Here is a 15,746-nt window from a genome sequence, read left to right as displayed (position 1 = left end):
TTTTTCCCAACAGTTACCTACAGGTAATTTTTATTTCTTAGGCTATATTCCCCAAGATGAAATCTCTTGGTTAAATAATGTATACAGTCACATATACATGTAAACACATACATATATATTTTAAATGGATATTATTAGATTATTTCTTGAAAAGGTTGCAAAACTTCACATTCTTTTCAGTAACAATTGTGTATGACCATTTTCAAAAACATTCTCACTAACAATGAATGTTGTAACTTTTCTTAGTTAGTGAGGTCGAAAACATTTTTTATTGTACAATTATCTATTTTCTTGAACACCCCTTCAAAACTGTATCAGCTAGAAATGCTTTGGTTGCAAGTATCAAAATATCTGGTTATAAAAGTGGCTTAACTCATAAAGACAATCTCATGTCACAATCACAGGCCAGGGATCACGCTGTTGCTCAGAAATGGCATCGGAATCCCAGGATTTATTTCTTTCAAATATGCCATCCTCTGTAGGTAGCAAATAGATGGTTGCAAGATATTTGCTACAGTTCCAGCCATCATGTTCATATTAAAGGCAGATGAAAGAGGAGACAGGCAGCAATAACCATCTTTCTTTTATCCAAATGAATGAATGAATGGATGAATGAATGAATGAATACTATTTAAGAAGCCACTCCTTTTGCCACAATCAACTTCTAGTTAAGGCTTAATGACCAGATCTAGGTCATAAACCATTCCTAGAGACTGGAAAAGCAAGCATTTATTTTTCTAGTTTCTCTCATATTTGTAGATAATAGGCAAAGGAGAACAGAGCTGGAAATGACTATTGAGTTAGTCAACTGTAATGGTTAAGTTTATGTGCCAGTTTAGCTGAACCACAGTGCTCAGACATATGGTCAAACTTTTTCGATGTTTCTGTGAGGGTGTTTTTGGATGAGGTTAACGCATAAATTAGTGGACTTTGGGCAAGGCAGATTACTCTCCATAATGTGGGTGGGCCTTATCCAATCAGTTGAAGACCTGAATAAAATGAACACCAACTTCCCCTGAGCAAAAGAGAATTTTGCAACAGATGGCCTCCATACTTGAATTGTAAAATTGGGTCTCTTGTGGGTCTTCAGCATATTGGCCTTTGGACTTGAATTACAGCACCAGCTCTTCACTGATTCTCCAGCCTACCAGAAAACTCTGGAGATTTTCCACTTGCCATCCTCCATAATCACGTGAGCCAACTCCCTAAAATAGATGAAACAAGTAATGAAAATTAAAACCACAACTACTGTATTGTGTTGACCAGCAACATTCCTCAACACTACTACAACATTAGCTCAGAGGCTGAATTCTTTGCCACTGATGATTTTCTTTCCTTTCATTGGACCACAGGTATGCAAAATGTTTATTATATTTTATCCAGCATTTTTAGATGTTTAAAGGTTGGGGAATTTTCAGGTCATTCAGTCTGTCTGTCACATTTGTAGAAATGTAAGTTAATGTTTAAATTTTTCATATTTTTCCTAACAAGTCCTTCAGGTTTTCTCTACCTCTTGATGACAAGGACCTTAATATGATTTAACCCATTTTTGCTACTGTTATATGAAATGTTTGTCTAAAACTCAAAAATAGTTAATATTTTATTTTTGTAATAAAAGTTGAATTCATTTTATTGACAACTTTTTGTTCAACCCTGTGTTTTTCTTTGTGTGTGTGTGTGTGTGTATGTGTACACATTCAGTTTTATTCTAACAAAGCAACTTGTACACATTTAACATTTAAAACTGAACATCATCTTTTCTTTCCAGTGAAACAAAAAGAAATTTTAAAAATAGGAACACAATTACAATAGAGAAATGTTAATTCTGAACAAGATCCTACATGTTCTGCTGATTCACCCATTAAATAGCAGGGCTCAAGGCATCATTAGGAGAGAAATTTATTTTAAAAGTGTCATTGTAAATTGCAAGGATGTTCTTTAAACATGCAAAAGGAGAAGCCATGTTGTCAACATGATTACTTAACACACCCAAAAATCTCAAATACGCCCTTTGCTGATCTTCTACAACCCCATTTATTTTATTTTATTATTATTTTTCAAGTACAATTGTCCCCATTGCCTCCCCACCACTCCCCTCTGCCCCAGCCATCCCCAGTTCCCATCCTCAAACCCACCCCCCTTTGGTTTTGTTCATGTGTCCTTTGTACAGGTTCCATGATGGACCTTCCCTTTTTCCCCCATTATCTTTTTCCTTCTCCTCTCTGGTTACTGTCAGTTTCTTCTTTATTTCAATGTCTTTGGTTATATTTTGGTTACTTGTTTGTTTTGTTGATTATGTTACACTTATAGGTGAGATCATATGGTATTCATCTTTCACTGCCTTGCTTGTTTCACTTAGTATAATGCTCTCCATTTCCATCCATGCTGTCATGAAGGGTAGGAGTTAATTCTTTCTTTCTGCTGTATAGTATTTCATTGTGTAACTGCACCATAGTTTCTGATCCACTCATTTACTTATGGGCACTTAGGTTTCTCCAACACTTAGCTATTGTAAATCGTGCTGCTATGAACATCAGGGTGCATAGGATTCTTTGAACTGGTGTTTCAGTATTCTTAGGGTATAATCCCAGCAGTGGATTTGCCAAATCAAAAGCTAGCTCCATTTTTTGTTTTTTTTGGGAGGAAATTCCACAGTTTTCCACAGTGTCTGTACCAGTCTGCATTCCCATCAACGGTGCACTAGGGTTCTCTTTTCTATACATCCTCTCCAGCACTTGTTTGTTAACCAAAACTAATGATGGCCATTCTGAATGGTGTGAAATGGCAGTTCATTGTGGTTTTAGTTTGCATCTCTCCGATGGCTAGTGATGCTAAACTAGCTTTCATATGTCTCTAGTCCCTCTTCATGTCCTCCTTGGAGAACTGTTAGTTCAGATTCTTTGCCCAGGTTTTAATGGGATTATTTGTCTTCCTGGAGTGGAGTTGTGTGAGTTCTTTATATATTTAAGAGATCAAACCCTTGTCTGAGACATCACTGGAAAATATGGTTTCCCATACAGTTGATTCCCTTTTCATTTTGCTGAAGTTTTCTTAACATTTTCTTAATGAATTTCCATTTGTTTATTCTTTCCTTTATGTCTCTTGCTGTAGGAGATAGACATATCAGTGAAAATATTGCTGCATGAAATATCTGAGGTTTTCCTGAGTTTGTGGTGTGAATTTCTATGGTAGGAGACCTGTGAGACTCAGTGGTGCTGTCTCCTTGATCGCATGAACTTGATGCTCCCGGGATGCCCTTTATGCCATTTATGTTGGCTCTCCACATATGATTGGGTTTTGATTGTTGTTGGGTCATTCTTTGGTGGATCCTTCCCTTCATTTGGTTGATCGAGGGCCACTCTGCCCTCCACATCTTTTATGCTGATGTGTACATGTAGTCAGTCAGTGCCGAAGCTGATTCTTCTGTCTGTCTGAGATTATAAGGATTCCCTCTTGCTATTGTTTCTGTTGCTTTTTTCCTAGTGTTTTCTCCACAATTTATTTGTAATTCCAGCTTTGTCCTGGGAGGAGGTTAGTGTGGCTTCCAATTACTCCTCTTGCCTCCCTATTTTTTCTTTTTTTTTTTTTTAAAGAAGAGAAAGTAGACAGATACATTCTGGTAGATGCTAACTGTACATATTCTCATAGATACACAGTGTAATCTATCCTCCTAATATACAGAGAAATGAAGAAAAAAGGCTAGAATACCAAGCACTACTACAGCGGGGCCTAGCACCCTCTAGCTTCCAGCAGAGCTAAGGAAGTGCAAGGGTTTTCTTTTTTTCCCACAGAGCACATGCTGTTGATTTCACAAAGTTTTTGTCAACATAGGAAGGGATAAAATGAGTTTGTAATAGGAAGAAGCAGAGATTCTTTTGCCACTGTATTCTGCTCAAAGTACATCCCCTCCTAATCAGGTAAGAACCATGGTGTAAAGGAGAGAAAGGAGACCTCAAAACAGGGAGACTGAGCACAAGAGTGGAAACAAAGACTGCAACTTGCTCACAGGGATTGGAATCCATCAGTGTTCCATTAGTCATTGTCACCTTCACCTTCCTCTCCTTCCCCCGATCATCATCTTTATCTTCTTCTCCTTCATTGTCATCCCCTTCTTCATCAACATCTTACATCCCCTCTTCTCCTCCTCCTCCCCCTCCTCCTCCTTCTTCCTTCTCCTTCTTCTCCTCCTTCCCCTTCTTCATTCTCCTTCCTGCTCTTCTTCCTCCTTCCCCTTCTTCATCATCCATATCAGGGGTGGGTTTGGCCAAATATCATCTATGAAGACTTCTCCTAACCCATCTACACCTGCATGAGAATGGTCAGTAAACCAGATAAAAAGTTCTGTGATCCCTTATGCTGCTTCTTCCTGCTGGCTTTATTCTGTATTCAACTTGAATGTTTCATTAAATTCTTTCAAGATTTCCATTTGATTTCAGTGGAATTTGAAGATGGATCACCACTCTCAGATGAAATCAAAATAAAAATTTATTCTGTCACCTGATTTAATATTTTCAGACTCTGTCACTTCCACTCTTGTCAAATAATGTAGCACTTCTTCATCCTCTACTCCAGGCAGTGCAGACACTTGTGGATGGTTGACAAATGTTGTTGCCCCCCAGATTTGGGAATTTGGCAATCAATTCTGACCTCTTCTAAAAAATGGTTGGTGGATTTGGTTTATTTTTGTTCTACTTTCAGAATCTCCTAATTGCCTTCTTCATTAAGTCTGTCTATTTCATTTTGTACTTCATCAATATGTTCAATTGCTTCTTGTTATTCTTTTTCTTCCTTTGGCAAGTCCTGAAAAGTTGACTTCTTCTCTGGCTTCATGGCAGGAGTAAGTCTCGGTTTCCTCACTAGGGGTGGGAGCAAAGACTGGTGTTTGGGGGCCATGCTGTGAGAAAAGTTGAAGAATCTAACCAAAGGGAAGTTATAAGACTGTTCAAAGTTCTGATAAAAATCCAACCTTGTGTTTTTCTATACAACATTTTCATTACTTTATTTTTCCTTCCTTCCTTCCTTCCTTCCTTCCTTCCTTCCTTCCTTCCTTCCTTCCTTCCTTCCTTCCCTCCCTCCCTCCCTCCCTCCCTCCTTCCTTCCTTCCTTCTTTCCTTCCTTCCCTCCCTCCCTCCCTCCTTCCTTCCTTCCTTCCTTCCTTCCTTCCTTCCTTCCTTCCTTCCTTCCTTCCTTTATTCCTTCCTCCCTCCCCTCTTTTCTTCCTTGGTTATCATTTTTGAATGGTAGTTTAAATTAGAAGAACAGTTCTTACTCTTAATAAGTTAAAATATTACTTTGTTTCCAGGTATCAATTCATTATTGCCAAGAGCAGAGCTGATCAGCTTGATTTTTGTTCCTATTTAAGGTAGTATATTGTAAGGGCTTGGTGATGATGAACTCCTTGAATTTGATCTTATCTGAGAAGCACCTTATCAGTCCTTCCATTCTAAATGAAAGTTTTGCTGGATAGAGTAATCTCAGTTGTAGGTCTTTGGATTTCATGACTTGGAATACCTCTTTCCAGCCCCTTCTTGCCTGTAAGGTCTCTTTTGAGAAATCTGCTGACAGTCTGATGGGGACTCCTTTGTAGGTGACTGTCCCCTTAGCTCTTGCTGCTTCTAGGATTCTCTCCTTCATTTTAATCTTGGCTAATGTAATTATGATGTGCCTTGGTGTGTTTCTTCTTCAGTCCAACTTCTTTGGGACTGTCTGAGCTTCCTGGATTTCCCGAAAGTCTATTTCCTTTGCCAGATTATGAAATGTTAAAGGGACTTATCTAAGAGAAAGAAGTTAAAAAACATGAACAGTGAAAGGACAGCAAACTCACAGTTATTAACAACCACACCTAAAACAAAAGCAAACTAAAAGGACAGCTAGATCAGGAGTGGAAACATAGAAATGAAGATCTCAAGGACGTTTAGCAATAGGGGAGTGGGAGGAGGAGAAGGGGGGAGAAGTTACAGAAAATATGTAGCATAGATGGTAGGTAGAAAATAGATGGGGGGCAAGAATAGTATGGGAAATATAGAATCTAAAGAACTTGAGACACATGGTCATAAACTAAAGGGGGGGTAATGGTGGGGACGGGGGTAGGGTGGAGGGGAATGAAGGGGGGAATAGAACAACTGTAATAGCATAATCAATAAAAATAAATTTAAAAATATATTAAAAAGAAAATAAAAAATTTATATAAAAAAGGTAGTATATTGTATTTACTAGTAACTGTTATTACTTTATTTTTATATTTGATGTTATGCTTTTTAATTACTATTTGCCTATATGTAATTTATTTATATGTGTCTGACTTAGTACATAGAGTGTACTTGCCATGTAAATATTTGTGTCTAGATTTTGGAATAACTTCAGTTATAAATGTTACAAATATTGATTCTGCATAATTGTCTTTTTTTGCCTGTAACCTCTATTAACGGAATGTTGTGGTATCTCAATCTATTCTCTATATCTTGGTCATGTTTTTCTTCTCTTTGTGTCTCTGTGCTTTATACCCCATGAATTTTTCAGTATCACTTTTTAATTCACTAAATTATTCTACTATTCAGCCTATCTATTGACTTATCTTTGTTTATTAAAGATTAGAATTTTTATTTCTGTTATTTCCATTTGATTCTTTTACACATTTGCTTATCCATATTTCAGTTCTGCTTGTTTTTATTCCCTAATTTCCTGTTTTTCATAAATATGATTTGTCTTTTCTCTTTTTATTTCTTTTTTCTTTCTTTCTTCCTTTTTCTCTCTCTATTTCCTCCTCTTTTACTATTCTAAACATGCTCAAAATCTTGATCAGACCAGTTTCTAAACTTACTGGACAAAAAGAGAGGCCATATTGACCTCTCATCTCACAAGACTTGTAGTTTCTTTTAGCTATATCTGCAGGTAGTTGTTCTTTTTTTTTTTTTTTTTTTTTTTAGCCTCATTACTAGAGCATGATAAATCCATCCTAAGCCTTGGTTTTAAGCAATTAACTTTGCTCATTTTCCTTCTTATTTCTATAGCCCTTTTAGGCCATGTTATCCCACTGGCAACAAACTCCTGGCCATTCCTACTTTGTTTCTAAGATCTAGAACTAACAGGTCTGTGGCTCCAGGACTCCCTATCATTTTTATTTCTGTTTAATTTTGGATCCACAGAGATGTTTTTGTTGTTTTATAGCTTAGTTGTCTTCTTATTTTTATCTCTATCCATATAGTAGAATTGCAATGTGTTTAGAGCAGGGGAGATATGACAAATTGTGATCTTCCTGTGCCATTTCACTTTAATCCTTTTATTTATCTTTGACTATTTGTAATTATACTTTAAAAATAAATAATAGAATTATTTATGATGTAAAATACAATCTCTTGGACTTTGGATGAGCACTGGAAAATTGTTCATCCTTGAAACATCTTAAAGTTAGATTTTCATTAGGAGAAATTTGGGAAATGTGTCATATTTTCCAACAATAAATGCTAAAATTTCATACTTTATGTCTCATCCATTTTAATCAATAATAGTTCCCCCTTACCCCCTTTTTCCTCCACATTATTTATTTGTTGATAAATCTTGGTTGGTTATATAGTAATTGTATTTGCAAAATTAGTTAGAAACAATGACATTTCATTCTGAGAATAAGCTTAATTTTTATTCTAGATATAGTTAGGTAGTGAAAGATTAATGAAGGAGCACTCTGAAAAATATATTTTAACCTATATTTTCATATTGAGGTAGAATAGTCTATATTAATTATACATTGTTGTATGTCAAATTACTCTAAAACTTAGGAGGTAAAGCAATGAACATTTATTATCTTACAGTTTCTGATGGCCAGAAATTTGGAAGCAATTCAGCTGGGTGGTTGCTCAAGATCTCTCATTAGGTTGCAGTCAAGTTGTCAGCCAGGACTGTAGGTCTGGAGACTTCATTAGGACTGTATGGTTCTCTTACAAGATGACTCACTCACATGGCTGTTGGCAGGAGGGTTCAGTTCCTTGCCACCTGGACCACTCCACAGGGATGCTTACTGAATGGCCTGGCTTTGCCAATGTGAGTGTTCTGAGGAAAAAAGGGCTAAGACAAAAGTCATAGTCTTTTGTTACTTGAGCTTAAAAGTTACATACCATCACTTCTGCCATATAGGATTGCTCACACAGAGCAACTCTGGTACAATCTGAGAGGGGAGTGTAAATACCAGAAGGTAATCATCATTGGAGACTACTTTGGTGATTAGTTACTTAAACTGGCAATAAACCAGAAATAAATGGATTTATTATTCTATCACTTATCTTACAAGTTATGTAATGTCTTTCCTTGTGGTAAACTCCAGGATAGGGTATTGATATGATAGTATTAAGATGAGAACCTCTGTTTTCAAATTCAATTCACATTTTATATATGGTAGGAAGTACTTCTTGTCATATGAATATTTTTTAAATATTTTATTTATTTCTCTTTAGAGGGGTAGGGGAGGAGAGAGGGAGAGAAACATCAATGTATGGTTGCCTTTTGTGCGTCCCCTGCTGGGAACTGGCCTGCAGGGAACTGGTCTGCAACCCAGGCATGTGCCCTGACTGGGAATCGAACCGCAATTGTCTGGTTCGCAGGCCCGCACTCAATCCACTGAGCTACACCAGCCAGGGCTCTCATATGAACATTTTGGACACTGTGAAAAGATGCATCCATCTTCAGTAAAATAGAAAATAATCTTTAAGGACCCTTCCAATTGTACAAGCTTGTTTTTCTATGAAGTGTTTTCCAGAATGATAATTTTACACATAGGTGTCACATCATTAGGCATTTCAGGGATGATCTCAGCAACAAAAGTGAATGAACTACTCAGAAAACACAATCAAGATTTATTAGAGTTTTTTAGGTTATTAAAGTTCTCATCACAATATAGTTCATATTTCAGGCATGCACTATTATTGTTATTTTGTCATTATGTAAATGAGAAAAAGAGTACTTGTAATAATGCCATGGGTTTGAAAAATGTCATCAGAATAAGAATTATGCATGTACAAGTGACATATTTATTATTTTATTGTTTCTTATGTTAACTATATTAACAAGCACACTTACTCATGCAAATTAAAGGCATGGGCAAAGGTGGAATATGGTAGATATGATAAACACATAAAGGAACATATTTATCAGTTAGTATTCACAAGCTCTTTTTTCATAATTCAAATAATAACACATTAGAACTGGGAGAAATCCAAGATGGCATAGGAGTAAGTGGAAGTTACACTAACCTCTTTCCAGGGCCAATCTGGAATTACAAGTAAATTATGGACAAATCATCTGGAACAAAGAAAACCCTGAACAATTGTGAGAGAGAAGACTTATAACCATGGATAGAAAGAAGAATTGGCATCAGCACAAACTGACTGGTAGAGAGTGTGGTGGAAACTCCAGAAGGCTGGCTGGGAACCACAGGTGGCCACTGAAGTGCTGGAAGGATAACTAAGTGGCTGATTGGATGCCCCTGAGAAGGGTGCATCCTAAACCTCAACCTGAGATCCCTAGCCTAGAGCACCAGAGCCTGGTAAGTACACATATAACATCCAAAGCAGCAGGGTTGCTCTCTGCCAGGTATAGACAACTGTAGATGCAAAGAGCCATTTAAAGGGCCAGTGCATAAATTTTTATTTGCAGACACTTACCCTGGGCTCAGGCAATGGTGGGAGGATGCAGAGTGGATTAGAGATGCCTGAGGGGCGACTGGAGACAGTGGCTTTGGGAAGAGAATTGAGATAATAGCCTCCAGGAGCCCAGTGTTGAGTCATCCCCCATAAGGCTGAAGCTATTCTGCTCAAGCAGACCACTCCCTTTGGAGCAGCAGCAGCCTGAGGGGAAACAATACGACCCAGGAAGGACTCTGTCCCACCCTATGGTGCTTAAGTCTCACTGCTGAGTGCAGAGTGACTAGATTAACAAGTGAAGAAGACAGCCACACAGCAGATCCCTGGTAGACTTGAACAGGCTGCTGAAGGCCAGACAGGTGATGGAGAAAGTAGAAAAAGGAAGTGTCAAAATTAAATCCTTGAGGTCATTTGTAAATGTACTTTTTCACTCAATATGCCCTCCATTCCCTTAGGTAATTACAAGTTGCTCATATAAAGGGATTGTCATCAGCCTTAGAAGGACTGATACAGGCAAAACTAACAGTTCCCTTCCCTTGTAATTAATTCTTGAAGTCACGGGTTTCTACATTTATATAAAAAAGGAGACAAGACAAAAAGGAGACAAGAAACTTTAATAGCAACCTACTATCTTTCAAATATCAAACAGCAACTTCCCTCTCCATACTTCAAAAGATTAATACAGCATTTGAAATTATTTGTTCATTCTACTTTTATTATAATGTTCCAAATTTAAGTTACTATAGTAACCGTGTTGGATTTGAGTGAGGGCTCCATTACTGTGACTTGAATTGTTTGGTTTTATTTTCTGCTCTAGCTACATTGGAGTTTAAAAAATGAAAAGTGCATTTATCTTTTAATCTTTTCTAAATATTATGGAACACACAGACAATTCAGACAAAGATTCTGTATAACTATTATTGGAAATATCTGTTTATATACCAAGCATAGATGTCTGTTTCAGAAACACTAAGCATTATATTAAAGCAGAACATTTTTCTGTATAATTAGTATCAGAGTGATAGCAGCTAATCTTCAACATTCCCCTAAAAAGCATATAACAACACAACTATCTCTGTGATACATAATTATTAAAGAATGTTTGTTTTTGACTTTTTGTAGATAAATATGTAAGTGGTGATCATAGGATTTATATCATTACACAGTTTGTGCATTAAGAGTTAGGACACCATAATGGGTTCATATCATTTTATCACAATATTCATCAAAATACCAATTAATGTGATTTAATTTGTCCATATCTGATATTTTTCAAAAATTCCCTGTGTGCTTAATTATTTTCAACTATTTTACTATTTTTTACACTTAAAAATTATTTGTAGATATTCCCTGAGACTTGTAATAAGTGTTCTTTACTCCCTCTGGTTGCCTTTCAATGGCATCAATAGGAGGCCACTTCAAACCAAATTCATTGCACATCTTTGCTATATATTCCTGGGGTACATTCTATATGAGGGTAGGTTTCTGACCAAATCTTCACAGAAGTATTTCATTCCCCTTCCTTTTCCTTCCCCTGATCTTTTTAAGTCCAGAGCAGCTTTTTTCTGGGCTTGTTGGATGGGAGAGGATCAGGAGCTGACAGATTATTGTTGGTTTATCCTAATTCAGAAAGCGTAGCCCTTTGGCACTCAGTTTAATTCTGGAAGAGGTATCCTGTACGTATATTTAGATAATGTTCCCTCCACCTTGACTTCAGTCACCATTACTGTTCCAGTGTCTTAGAGCTAAAAGCAACTTTTGTATTCAAATAATACTTCAGTCTCTTTAGACTCAAATTTCCCTCAAAGTTGGCCTGGCATAGCTACACTATCATTTCAACTCCTCAGTGCTTTTAAGGTGATTTATTCAGAGTTGTTTTCAGCCCATGGGTTTGATCCAAATGACCGAGTATCTAACCTGTCCTTTTGGGAAACTGACATTGTATTTTTATTGTATAAAAGTATGCATTTGTGTTTAACAATTATGATATTTGCCTTTAGGAATGTACAGTGCAGAATAATCAAGGGAATGTAGGCCCACAAGTTCTTATTTAAGAGATTAGCAATGATATGAAAGACTTATCTGGTATAGACTTTGGAGGTGGAAAACTTCTGAGTCTTTTGAATATTTGTGGATTGTCCCATTAATATTATGACATTGAAGAACCCATATAGCTTGACACCACTTTCCTCATGGAGTAACTTCAATGGCCAGTAAGTTGCATCCTGGCCTTGAAAAAATAACCACCAAAGCAAAACCACTCTTAGCTGGTTTCTTAACCACTTCCTCCTGGTCTTGAGCTGCCCTGTAGTGGTCAAGGTCCAGCCACTTGAAGTTAGGGACAGCTGTAGGGATAGCTAGCTATGATTCCAACTGTAGAGGTAGCATTAGCAGCCTCTTCTCTCATGCCCTGATGCCTCAGCCCTCCCACATGTGTCTGTGACAAAGGCAGATTCCTGATTCTAGCCATGGTTAAGTAAATAAGCTTGGGCCAGGTCTGTGACTTTTTACCTTTTTAACAACAATTAGATTCATGACTCAGTGCTTCATAATGAAAGCAATGGATTTGGTTCTGAGAGGACAAATCACTAACACTAGGCACCACAGCTTCAAGGGCAGGATTATGGTGATAGTGGTATATTAGATTTTACAGAGAAAAAACATCTAAGTTCACTAAAGACACAATTTTGGTGTTAACATGCTTCCTAATATACACTTAAATCTTGTTTAAATTATCTAAGATTAATCAAAAGTATAGAAATGCATTGTAAAACTAAAAAAAAACAAACTTAAAAGATTTTTTAAAGCATAATAAAATACAGGTCATCTGTAATTCATTGAGTATTAACTCATTGTTTGTGCATGAGCATAAGTAGCACATTTTGCCTGAGACAGTGGACTTTTTAAAAAAATAATTACATTAAAGTTGGTTCAATGCCTTTAGAAATGAGTAGGCCAAAATACAAAGTAAGGTTTATTTAGCCATGAATTAATTGAACCACCATTTTAATTTATTTATCAGTGAAACAAAATTACTACTCTTCTATGAAATAATTATTTGTACCTGTATAGTATTTCATGGTTTATAAGGTACACACCCATTATTTATTTTATTTAATTGTCTTAACAGTCCTGGGAGGTAAGCATTATCACCATTTTACAGATTGAAAAACAAACTCAAAGCTCATTTAGAATATGGGTCTTCCTAAGGTCACAGAGCTAATCAGTGGCAACTAAGTCTCAGATTCAGTTAACTGATTTACAATCCAGTGCTTCTCCCACTAAATTCATAATTTACATTGTTCTCATCATTGTAGAATCAATGCCATCCTAAGAAAAAGACCATATTGGCAGATGAACAATGGAAAAGGACATCTCATGTACTTTCAGTTCATGTTTTTCAAACAAAGGATTATATAACTAAGGACAGAAACACTCCCTCATGATGAAATCATAGCAAATGCCTACAAAATTCTAGCCAAGTCTAAATAATGTTTCAACTGTTTACTAAGCGAATTTCACCTTCTAAAAAAAGATTTTTCCCTTTTCTATTGGAGTTAAGGCCTAACAAAGTCAAGGCTAAATAAACTGTTAAATTGTTTTTCTCATCCTTCAGTGTAAGAAAAAAAGTTGTTTTTCTTAGCTAAATTCACAGAGGCAGTCTACATATTTAAAGAATTTTCATTTAGTGCTATATCACCTTTCACCTTTAATTTACGACTGAAACTTTGAACCAGCACCAATAACTCATAGTCGAGATGAAATTGAGCAAGATCCTTAGAAGCACAATAATGAAGACAACATGCATTTGAAAGACCTATAAAGTATGAATGAATGTTACCTGCCCCATCAATTCTGTTTGTATTAAATTCATATTAATTCTGTCTAAAATTATTTAAGACTTGCAGTTGATATAATTCTTAGTCATTAGTGTTTAAGTTATCATACCATTTTTTAGGAAATATGAAAACATTATGTAAACACTGCTCTATAAATGAAATATATTTGCAAGAGCTTATTGAGACAGCTAATGATTCTGTCAAATCAAAGCATTTCTGTTTTTTCTACAAACTATAACCTTCACAAATTATTTGTTCTTTATCTCAATATATTCATTTAATAATTAGAGACATTTGTAAATTAAAAGTTAACAATACAATACATATTCCAAGTTAGTAGGCCAAAGAGATTATTTTTTCTAATTGGTATTAAAACAAATCATTAGCATGCTATAGTACTTGTCTAACTCTTTTATATTCATTAATTATTCAGAATTAATTCTGTAAAAATCCAGAGAATGCCTATGATGATGTGTAAAATAAACATCTGTTCTAGGAGATAAGAAATGTTCATGAATTTATCATGTATTGAATTATACTTATAAACAGTTTGACTGCTATAAATGTATGATAGCTTTTGAAAAATATAATTACTAAATATTAGTAGAGAATGTGCATTAACATTTTCCCATTAAAACCCAATGATATAAATGGTGATGGAAGGAGACTTGATTTAGGGTGGTAAACACACAATACAGTATTGCAGGCGATGTATTGTAGAATTGTATACCCGAAACCTATGTAATGTTATTAACCAATGTCACCCCAATAAATTCAATAAATCTAAAAATTCAATTACAATTTTCTACATTATTAAGATTTATTAACCCTGTGTAAGGTTATATGTAAATATTCAAATGCTTTTTATTTGTTCAGTACTTTATATATATTATCTATTTCATATGAATTGCCTCATCTGGTCCTCTCAAGCAATCCTGGGAGAAGGTAGAGCTGTTAGTGAGCCCATTATAAATGCAGAGAAGACATGCCCATGCTAGAAGCCCAGCAGAGGAAATGCTAAGTATTTTCTGAATACTAGATATTGACAATATAATGAACAAGAACATGATCAGAAAGATATAATCTAACAAAGAAGATAACTAAACAAGCATTAAGAATGAGCTGTGGTGAGTATTCTGATGGGAAAATCAAGGATGCTATGGAAGCTTATAATAAGGCACCATACCTTAGTTTTAGAGGAGTCAGGGAAAATGTCCTTGAAAGAAGAAATATTTGGCAGGCACAAAATCAGGAATTTCCTTGCAAGACATGCTTAGTGTTTTATATTTTATTGTGAAGGCTATAGAATCTGGTGGGAGTGTGGCAGGAATGAGGGGAAATGCTGCAAACGTAGGTCTGGGATAGACAAAAGTTTGTAATAAAATTAAAATAGAATTCATTAACCAATTAATAGAGACCAGGAATTGTGATTAATGTATTTCTGCAATCTGTATTTTATTTAATCTTCACATTAACCCTAGGATTCAATTACTAACAGTATTGATGTTGGTATAAGGGTTATTATTATTATTATTATTATTACTACTAGTAGGGGTAGTAATGGTAGTGTTTGACCTAAATGTATAAATAAATATTTCACGACCATTTAAATATATTATAACAGGTCACTAGACAGCCAACATGGTACTACTGCTTTTTCCTTACTTCGTTTAAAAGATTTTATTTATTTATTCTTAGAGAGAGGGGAAGGGAGGCAGAAAGAGAGGGAAAGAAACATCAATGCGTGGTTGCCCCTCCTACGCTCCTAACTGGGGACCTGGCCCACAACCTCAACACGTACCCTGACTGGTAATTGAATGAGCGACCCCTTGGTTCACAGGCTAGCACTCAATCCACTGAACCACACCAGTCAGGACTATTCCTTTTTCTATAAAATGATGAAAAAAATGTCAAACAGGAGGACTTCCACCAAGATGGAGGCATAGGTGGATGTGCCGTGCCTTCTCACACAACCAAGTTTAGAGACAACTAAATTTTAGCAACAGAAAACATAGCCAGAAGACGGAAAATTGAACTTTTCGGAAGTCCGTTAACAACAAATTTTTCAGCCTGACCAGTAAGGGGTGAAACCAGCAGCTGGGGAAGCGGGATTGCACAGGAGGACTCAGTCAGACGGACTCAGGCGCAGAATCCAGACACGCAGAATCCAGGCGCAGGGTTGGACCTAGTGAGCGACCCAGCGAGCCACCAGGCGAGCGACCACAGGGGAGACAGCGGGGGAGCGGTGCTGCGTGTTGACTGTGGTTGCTCATTT

The 15,746-nt window shown here is 36.3% G+C and overlaps 1 pseudogene; it reads right to left on the bottom strand.

Moving 5' to 3' along the window:
- Positions 1 to 4,032: 4,032 nt before the first annotated feature.
- LOC119064195 (protein SET-like) lies at positions 4,033 to 4,893 on the bottom strand (annotated as a pseudogene).
- Positions 4,894 to 15,746: the final 10,853 nt, after the last annotated feature.

The sequence above is a fragment of the Artibeus jamaicensis genome, unplaced genomic scaffold (genome assembly GCF_021234435.1).
Source record: "Artibeus jamaicensis isolate MK-2021 breed Jamaican fruit bat unplaced genomic scaffold, CSHL_Jam_final scaffold_461, whole genome shotgun sequence".
Lineage (NCBI taxonomy): Eukaryota > Metazoa > Chordata > Mammalia > Chiroptera > Phyllostomidae > Artibeus > Artibeus jamaicensis.
This window is presented reverse-complemented; position numbering and strand designations above follow the sequence as displayed.